Below are 10,891 nucleotides of genomic sequence, written 5' to 3'. Positions count from 1 at the left end.
AGAGAGAGAGAGAGAGAGAGAGAGAGAGAGAGAGAGAGAGAGAGAGATATTGAGATTTCTCAGAAGGATAAGGAGTAGATGAAGGGAAGCTTCCAGGGCAGAGAAGTAGATAACCGAGGTCCAGACATGATGGCACTGAGAAAATAAACTTACAAAGACAGAAAAATATTAGGTAGTACAGCTCTGAGGCAAAAGGATCAGAGAGGGAAGACTATTATTAGTATTTGAAAGCCTGTTGGGTGGCAAGGTGAAGGAATTTATTTGTGTCACTGTGCAGGACAGAATGAGGACAGATGGCTGCAACGAGAGAAAGATTAAAACCAAATGGAGACCCTCTCATGGTCAGCTCATAGGCAGCACGTTGACTGTTCTACAGAATTGCATTTCTTGGTCATTACTGATAGGAGAGTTAAGGTGGACAGTGATTTACTTGCAGTGATGTAAAGAACAAAAGCTGTAGAACAATAAGTCTTATGTTAGATTCCTTTTAAGACCTATGAATCGATCATTTGCAATGTGCAAAGGATACAAGCTGATAATCACTTGCCTTGTGCCATGATTCCCCCCCCATTTTTATAGATATGCATTGCTTAAATAATTTAGAAAAAATTCAACAGATTTTTTTTAACTCATGAAAGCTTAATTTTATTTTCTGAGGTCATGATTAAGGGCCAAGATTTGCATCAGCATGTGTGACTTAAAACCTCGACTTTGGTCAGAAAAAATTTAACGTCAGGGGATTGGGATAGAAATGGGAAAATGAAATGTGGAGATAATTGGAGTAGAAAATGAGGTTTCAGTTAAGAGCCTTCAGTACGCAAACAAACAAGCCGCACTGGGAAGGGAAAGAGGGGAAAGCTAAGTGGGCTGAAACTGAATTGTCACAAAAACAGGTCTGTCAGAAAATGGGTAGCCAAGAAGGGTGTAGTCACTGTGCAAAACCCAGAGGGAAAACCAAGACAGATTACTCTTCTCTTTCTCTCTGATTTTAAGGCTCTTTATAATAGACAAAAATATCCCTAAAGTATTATATTCCCTTCTGTATTGGAAAGTATTTTTATACTTCAGTCCTTTCTCATCATTTAATGATACACACACATACAAACACATAGACACACACAGACACACACACACACACACTTCAAACTGAATATCCTCTTTCAGATTTCAAGTTCACTGGAAGTTATATCTGTCATGTGAGACGAGAAATGACTATGGCTGTGGGGTAGAGTAGTCTCACCCTGTCACAGCCCAAGGTAGTTTCAGCTAAGTTGGAAGTTGATAGCAGTATTTACATAGTCAGTGTGGTCTGCCTCCAGGAGAGAGCTAGGTGTTTTATGACCACCAGCTTTATGAGTTGTAGCTATAAAATCATCAATCTTTTAAAGCAAACATGCCACAATGTCTGCATCCAAATGGGAATTGTCCTTCAGACCCATGACCTTGGGAAAATCTCAAACATACTGGCACAAAACATACTTAAATCTTTCCTGGAAACATCCATCAAAACCAGGCTTTCACAGTGTCACCAACTCTTTCTATTTGCCTGCCTTTTTCTCTGTCTCTTCATATATACACAAAGACAAAAATTATTAGCCATAATTTTTATATTGCTTGACGACTAACTTCATTTTATTTGTTCTTTTTGTATGTGCATGCATGTACTTATACATGTTTACATGTGTGTTGGTTTGTATATGTGCATGCTGAGGTTGACTTGGTGTGTCTTCCTCAATTGCTCTTCGATTTATATACTGAAGTCATGTCTTCATGAGCCTGGAGCTTGCAGATTTGATTAAGATCACTAGCTAATCTGCCCCCAGAGATTCCTTGTCTCCACCACCCAATCACTTAGATCGCCCACTTGGCTTATATGTAATAGCAGAAGACCCAAACTCCAGGCTTCATGCTTCTATGGCAAACATTTCATCTACTGAGCCATACCCCTAGCTCAGTTTTATCTTTTATATTATCTGGCTATGATTATCTTGGCTACTTGAAAAGTCAAATTCATTCTTTGTGTGCTGTTGTTTTTTGTTTTGTTGTTGTTGTTTTATTTTATTTTTGGAAACAGGGTTTCTCTGTATAACCCTGCTGTCCTGGAACTCACTGCAGATGAGGCTGACCCCGAAGTCCGAGAGATCTGCTTGCCTCTGCCTTCCTACTGCTGAGATTAAAGGCAGGTAACACTGCCATCCAGTGAAACCCATTCTTATAACTGAAGAAGTAACAATGTAGGCATTACAATTAAAGAAGTATACGGAAAGGGCAGCTGATTCTCATTCTACATTCAAAGAAGAGTTACAAAAATAAAAATATGCTGGACTTTTGCAGTCGCCTCAGCACGTTATCAAGCAATATGAAAATTGTGGCTGATAAGTTCTGTCTTTGTGTACATATGAAAGAGACAGAGACATATAGTAGAATGTTATACTGAAGGATGCCTTTAGATTTTTAAATATTATAATGTTTATAAGGTAAAAATTAACCAAATCTACTTCATATCCCATCTTGTGTGTGTGTTGCTTCTTATTCAGAACTCTTTGTTCTGAATTAAAAACTGCCACTTAGTTTGCTTTGTTGCTATGATACAACACCATAACCAAAACCAACCTGAGAAAGAAAGAGTTTATTTGGCTTACTTATCTTGGGTCATGGTACATTGAGAGTAACCAAAGCAGGACCGTCCTGTAGCAGAGACGTGGAGGAATGCTGCTTACTTTCTTGCTTGCTCATAGCATGCTGAGCCTGCTTCCTTATACAATGTAGGACCACCTGCCCAGGGAATACCACCCACCGTTGTTGAAAATATTTAATCCCAATCTGGGCTTTCTACCTTGCCTTTGACCATTTAGTTTCTGGATAAAAGGCACACACAACCTTTTTAATAAGCCTTAATCAACACAAGAGCTGGAGAGATATCTATTCTTTATGCTATTATGTCTATTTCCCAACCAATAATCCTATTATATCATTTGCCCTGGTTGGTCTGGGCTACTATTAACTCCAATTAGCCAACCCACATGGCCATTATATTAAGATTCTTACTTCATGGCAACTGATTCTACAGTCCCACCTGACCAGAAATTACATATTTGTAGTTTCAAAATATCATATTAACTGCCCTGAGCTTTGTTCTGAAACTTCACAAACCAGAGTTCTATCATTTGTTTTATTTTTTTTAGCTCTCTTTTCCATATTCCCACAATATCTCACCAAGCTTTGAGCAGTCAAAAGCTTCTCCAGTCTGAAATTCCAAAGTCCTCTCAGAATCCTTCACAAAGCAACATGGTCAGGTCCATCACAGCAATGCCTCATAAACCTGGTACCAATTTCAATTGTGCTTGTTAGTTCTTGTCAATTTGACAAAAACCTAGACAAATCTGAGGAGTCTCCTCCATCAGATCGGCCTGTAGGTAAGTCTGTGAGGGAACTTTCATGATTTATTTTGGAGGGCCTTGCTCACTGGGAAGAAAGTCCTGGGTTGTATAGGAAAGCAGGCTAAGCAAGTCATGGGGAGCAGGCCAGTAAGCAGCACTCCTTCAAGGCCCTTGTTTCAGTTTCTGACTTCAGATTCCTACCTGGAGTTTTTGCCCAGACTTCACTTCATGACAGTGCTACAACTATAAGCTGAAATAAATAAATCCCTTCATCCCCAAGTTGCTTTTGTTCATAGTGTTTTATCACACCCAGATAAAGTATACTAAGACATTTACCAAATGGAATGTGAGTCCTCTGTTTTATAGACAAGTATACAAATGTACATGAACAGGACAGGCATGTTGGTACATACTAGTAGTCCCACCACTCAGGCGGTAGAAGCAGAAGTAGGAATCCCCCTCCATGTATATGTTTGTGTGTGCACATGTGTGTTTGTGTATGTATACAGTTATACAGCTATATTACTTACAGGGCCAATAACATAAAATGCATATCCATTAACAGCAAACTATTGAATGAATTATAACTTTTGTGAAGAATTAAGTATATAAAATTTAAAAAATAAAATAGGATTTATATGTGTATTTACAGAGATCTCTAAGACAGTGTTATATGAAAGAGCCAGCTTTTAAAACTTTACATTTCTCTTTTATAGCATACCCCTCCCCCCCCAAATTCAGGAAAAAAAACATGTTTCAGTATATATGTCCATTCATATTAAAAGTCTGAAAGACAAAGAAGGAAGAGTTCTGTTAGTGGTTGTGATATAACAAGTCCTTTTTATTTGTATACTCTTTTGCAGGATAACTTCAAAAATTGTGGATCCATCTACTATTTCCAAAAACATAAAAACATGAAAAAGACAAATTATATAGTATGGGAATGTACTAACTAAAGTATGGTTGGGAAAAGGCTTTTACCTTATTTATTTATTTATTTATTTTGAGATTGTAAATTAATTACAACATTTCTTCTTTCCTCCTTCTTCTTCTAAACCCATATATTGCTCATTACCTCTCTTTCAACTCAATAATATATATATATATATATATATATATATATATATATATGACTGCATAAGGGTATTCTGGTTCATGGCTGGGTATGGGCCTAGAACCCCGAAACTCTATGTGAGAACCAGCAGGAGTTCAGCCACATCCCCAGAACCCAGAGGCCTGACGCACAGTCTCGTCTCCATAGACTACAGCCCCTCCCAGAGTGCACAGGTAGAGGGTGTGACCAAAGGCCTCAGGCCCTAGGGATTTACGTACTAATGAAGGCCAGAGGGCGGAGCAAATTAAGCATGCCTCCCCGGATCCTCCCCCTTTCTCCCTTTCTATTTAACTCGGGACTACCCTCAGTTTTAAGGGGGGTGGGGAGTACACCCAGATCCATCCACCATCTGCCATGACAATAAACCTTTTGGAACCAAGGACTTCCTCATGTCATTAGGGCCTGCCCCTGCCAACGCCTCCGGCCTCTGGAACCTTAGACCTCCTCCTGCATGTGGGACCCCACCACCACGTGGAAACCCCCGGGACACCCCCTCCATCTCTGCTGTGGCCTTATTTTTTCATATATATATATATATATCTACCTAAATGTAACTGTTCAGTTAAGGATGACCATTTAGCACTGGACAACCAATTGGTGTGCTCTTTCCTAAGGAAGACAACCTCTCCTGACCCTACTTTTCCTCCGTTGCACATAACCTTTGTATAGGGTTGAAGCATCCTGCCCTCCCCTCAGCTCTGCTCAAATCCAGTTTGGCATGTCCATTAATGTTGTCCTTTTTCAGCTCATGTTTGGATGGCCATGTTGGTGAGACTTTACAGGTGTAGCTTCTGATGTTACTTGGAGACAAACTCCCTGATCCTCTGGCTCTTACATTCTGTCTGCCACCTCTTTTTCAATGTTCTCTGAACCTTAGCCTCGGAGTGTTTTGTAGATTTATCTATCATGACTGGCTCCACAAGTTTTCCTTTTGATTAGTTATGGATTTCTGTAATTGTCTTTATCTGTTGCAAAGAGGTGTTTTCTTGATGAGTTGGAAGACTATACTTATCTGTGGGTATAAGGACAAATGTTTATAGACTGCCGTTAAGGATTATACTGGTTTAGTAAGTTAATAGTTGTAGTTATTGTAGATTCTTCTCCTATACCCTGATTTCACTAGCATTGAGTCGTTAGCTAGGTTTCTAGCACCAGTCATGGTTTTCCTCTTGTTGCATGGATCTTAATACCAATTAGAGAGCTTTGATTACTGACAACATATGTGTGCCACCACTGAACCCTTAGGGATATAATGCAATGCAGGTTGGTGTTGTGGTTCATGGGCATCACTGCCATGTAAGACTGTTGATTTCTTTCCTTCTTTGAAAACTTGCATGGGTTCTTCTGGTACCATGAAAGCTAGTCCTCAGGGAGGAGGCATTTGAACCAGGTCTAGCTTGGGGTTCTCTGGGCCCTGTTTCTGATGTGCATGGTGTCCTCCAGAATAGGAACTTAACCATCTTCCTGTGGAGGGCAACCAAGTGCAATAGCAATAGGATGTATGTTTTGGAAGTCTCTTCTACAATCCTGATTTTTGACCCTTTTTTTCTTTTTTCAAAATAGAAGAGCTGAATTCTTGGCCCTTGGTTGTACCTGAATGATGATAAAGGGAGTGAGTGCTGGGGATTATTAAAAACACTCAAATTAGAGGGTTTGGGAGGTCACCTGTAAGCTATCTATTTATACTGGAAGCATTTAACTGACTAGAAGAAAGGCTGTGACTCAGTCAAAGGTGACACAGAATGGCATTAGCTACCAATTGGAAGCATGAAAATAGGAGATCCTCTGTAAATGCTAGTGGCAAGTTCCTGGACAGGCTGTCTCATTAGAAAGAGGTAGAGAGAGGCAGACATGTGTCTTCTGGACTTGAGACACAATAGAGGAAGGAAGGAGACTGAAAGATTTCTGGAAGTTCTTAGAGCATCAGTTAGGGGAAGCTGGCTAGGGTGGGGGAAGAGGGACCACTTGAGTATGTCTGCATCATCTGGATGCCTTTTCTTTATTAATCATAATACTTTTCATAATACTTTTCAGTGTTATTTTATGTTACATGTTGAACATTTCTTCCTGCTTAGTCAGGCTTTCTTTTATAGTTACAAGACTAAACACTAAGATCTCATTTGTAAATATAATTCATAGAGATGATTTAAGCTTTCCCAATAGTGCTTTCTTTTTTTTTTAGCTTTTATTTCTCCAGATGTGTGATTTGCTGGAGTATGCTTCCTCTGACCTTCAAGGGTCATTTGCAAATTGTCATGGCCAGTTGGTTAAGGTTTCCAGGCAGATGGCCCCTGCCCTGAGTCCTTTTTTAATGGTTCCATATGAAGTACTGATCATATTGAAGGCTCTACAGAGCTGTTGTGATCATGGTCCATGAAAGCACAAATTGTTAGGAAGCAAAGGACTTCCCTGTGTAGTGTCTGGCTCCTAAAAGTGAGTGTCCCACTTTTATGTGCATCATATATGGAATTGAGTTTCTACGACAGATGACTTTTCTCTTTCTGTCTTCTGTAAGTCACGGTGCTCAGAGCACTGTGTGTTTACTGGCTCAAGATTCTGCCAATGGGTGTGGCTTGAAGTTGAGAGTTTATGAACTGTGTAGCTTCTGCTATTGTCTGAAGCATTTCCTCTCTTGTCTCAGAGTTTCATACTTTCTCAGGCAAGGCCAGTTTTATATCCAGATAAATGTCTGCGTTTTCTTACTCCTAGGGTAAGAAAAGGAGGGCAAGTGGGCTGATGGATGGTAGTTGTGGTATTCTCTTTCTGGCAGGGATTCTATTGTGGGATGAAGGTCTGTCTTCTATAAAATATTAAAATAAAATTAAAAGAAAGAAAAACCAGAATGACTATAACTATTCTCAATAGGAAAATGATTCTTGTTGCTATAAAGTGAGGAAAATAACAATCACATTTGGGGAAAGAAACTGTAATCATTAAAAAATAGAGGAAGGTAAGGACTTGGTCACGAAAGAGTCTGAGAACAGTGAAGTTCAGGCAGGTCATTTCGTTGTGAGTTGTCATGGAAACAGAAAGAATGATAGTCTCCTCCCACTAAACCCATTTTTGTTTTGCTCTGGGAGTCACCAAGCATACTGAGCTCTGGTATATAGAAAGGCAATTTTCATAGCATTTAAAGCTTCATCTTGTGGTAAACAACTTAAAAAGCACCAAAGACAGAATGAAAGGCCACAGTGTGTGCATATGAGGCAGTGCCCTCAAATAAGATTAGGGCTTCTTCTGGGCCACCTGCTGTTCTGTGTCCTGTTTCTCTGTAAATGTTTGATGTCATGCCAATTTGTTTGATTTTTCTTAATAGATCTGTGTACCATTTTTGAGATAAATTCAGTGTAAACAATGAGGCAAATACATGTTCACATTTAATCTATTTATAACACAAAGTATGGAGAGAACTGGAGACCAAGAGCATGGTGTACTCAGTCTAATCCAATCCATAGTTTATGGTAAGAACCATTTGAGTATTTCTTGGTCTGGGCTGTTCTGCTTTTGTGTGTTTCTTCCTGTCTTTTGTCTGTGAGCGACCTTCTGATCTGTGTACATCAGAGTACCAGGTGCCGTTCTGTGCTGTACGAATTTTTCCAGATACTTTCTTGAGTCAAAGCTGATTTTCACTCAAATGACAGGCTGTCCCCTGCAACAGTTCATAGTCTGTGTAGACTCCACAATGGTGGTTTTTTTTTTTTTTTCTGTGTGGGTAAGGTTCTTTTCACAGCTGTCAGCTCTCCAGATCATGTGATCTGCTGTGATTCCCCTACAATTCAAGGATGCTTTGCCCATTGCCCTGGCTTGTGTCTCTTTGTAAGTGGCTAGGGCTGCAGTGGGAAGGGCTTTACAGACACCTGTTGACGAACAGATGGGTTCCGTTTTAGGAGTCCCTTAACCTTGAAGCCCAGTCCACCAGTACTAAGGTATCCTGAATACTATCCTCTTGCAGTTTAGTGGAACTGGCTGATATTTTAAATGTCATCATAAGTGTGTGACCAAGCACATACACATAAACACACACAATTTATGACTTGCAAACACAAAAAGTGACAATTTGAATTTTGACTGGAGGATCAACTTGAAGAAAATTGATTCATAGGCACTTAATGAACACCAGAAGCATTTTAACCAGCACTTATCATTTAATTTTTAAAAATCAAATCTTTTAAGGAAGAGGTACTTCATGTTAGAGAATAGGCAAGTGAGGGTCAGAAATGTGAAATACCTTGCTAAAGCCCCGGCCGAGTGAGATCGTGTCTCCTGTAAATGTCAGAGAAGCATGAAGCATCATTAACATAGCTGCCAGGGAGGGGTGGGGAAGAGAGAGAGAGAGAAAGGGAGAGAAAGAGAGAGAGAGAGAGGGGGGGGGGGGGGGGGGGGAAGGAAGGAGGGAAGGAGGAAAAGAGGGAGGGAGGGAGCACACACACAGGGACATGCATGGGAGATGTTGGAGGAAGGAAGGGGAAAGGAAAGGAAGGGGAAAATGATACAATTTTAAAAATATAAATAATTCCTTCACAAAGAACAATAATTTTAATAGTTGTCTTTTCAGGGCCAGAGCTTCCTAATGAAAGAGTGAGATGAGAATTTGTGTTTTTAACAAGGAGTTCATTGTTCTTTCTAGTACACTACACCACCCAGTGCCTAATCTGTCTAAAGCATGAGTTTCTTGTCTATTAATAGCCTTTCTACTAATAATACATAGTGGCTTTCAATATGCCAAGCTTACTGGTACTCTGAATAATCAAACATTTCCAGATAGACATCTAGAATGTCTTTGGAGGTTTGTACACATATTATATAATTAGCAACTGAAGCTCTGACAGAAAGGGGAGAGCACATAACTGCACTGAGAACCTGTTATTCTTCAGACACATCCATAGGCACTTAACACACAAAAGCTTTGTGAGGCTTATGTAAGCTTTACCTTCCAAGAGCTCCAAGGTCAGAGACACTATTTCCACCACTATTGTTGAGCCAGGAGGGTTTGCAACTTCTCTGTATCACCCATAAATTTTCATGTCCTACCCTTTAGTTTGAAGAACCAAGTCTATAGAGTTTCATGCCTTAAACTCTCTCTGAATTACTTTATAAGGCTAAGGTGTAAAGAGTGCTTCCTGCTCTATTAGAGGACCAGAGTTTGATGCTAAGCACTTATGCCAGGCAACTTACAACCACATGTAACCACAGCTCCAAGAGTTCCAGCAGCACCCTCTTCTCACTTCCTCGGTACCCAAACCATGGCACAATTACCCACCCCCCCACCCATACACACACACACACACACACACACCCATACACACATAAACACACAGAGACACACACACACCCATACACACATAAACACACAGAGAGACACACATACACACATACACACCCATACTCACACACATATACCCATACACACATACACATACATACACACACCCATATGCACACACACACACACAAAGAGTGCGTGTCTTATTCTTGTCCACCACATGTTTAATTCCTGACCTGTGCTGCCTAAGGTTGAGAAGGGGAGTCTGAGGCTTCAGTTTGCCTAGGATACTGCCTGAAATAAACTGAAACCAAAGGCTATTAGGGTCCCTCTTCTCTGAGAGTATTTATTGATCAAATACAAATTTCAACACATTTTTATGATAAAGAACATGCAAGAATTTTCTAGGTACCAAACTTGGTATAAAGAAAAGCTGGTTACCCTAAACTTGACCTAATCCAATGCTGTGTGAGATAGCAACACAAATTATGACCTGTCTATAACCTATATACTGAGTAGTACATATTGGACTTAAAAAAAAAAAACCTCCTAATCTCAGTTCTTACTCTAGTACAAAGTAGATGTTTTATCTTCTAATTCAAATTCGTAACAGATTATCAGTAGTCACATTTTAAAAAGTACAATAGTTGATATCATGGCAAATTAGCTACTGGAACAAGATAACAGAGATATTAGAAGTTCACCTTGGAAATAAAGCAGTCAGGAGATGAATGTGAAACTGTGAAGGTCAAGAGGATAAAATCAAAAGACCGTTGGGAGCTGTGTGGTTCCTATGAGTGTACATGACTGGCTCCAGCTAAGACTGGCAAGGGCAAAGCTATCACCGTGAGAACTGTCACAGTGTGTAGTGTCTGCCCAGGTTAGCATAGTTCATGTTCTAAAGGACATGGGCATCAAAGAAAAGGGGTGTACTATAGCTTTTCAATTGTCTATGCAAGTGTTTGGTAAACAGATCTAAACTTATAAAAGATAGAACATAACCAAATATCTGCATTACAATTTGCAATGTATTGTACTTCAATGTGTAGGATGTGGGTTTACTATGGATGTTCCTTTAAGGGGGTTGTCTTCTTTGAACAGGCCCTAAAGGAGCAATGTGTCTCCCTTCCTTAA

The sequence above is a fragment of the Grammomys surdaster genome, unplaced genomic scaffold (genome assembly GCF_004785775.1).
Source record: "Grammomys surdaster isolate TR1022 unplaced genomic scaffold, NIH_TR_1.0 225, whole genome shotgun sequence".
In the NCBI taxonomy this organism is placed as follows: domain Eukaryota; kingdom Metazoa; phylum Chordata; class Mammalia; order Rodentia; family Muridae; genus Grammomys; species Grammomys surdaster.
The sequence above is the reverse complement of the archived record's forward strand: the minus strand, read 5'-3'. Positions refer to the sequence as shown.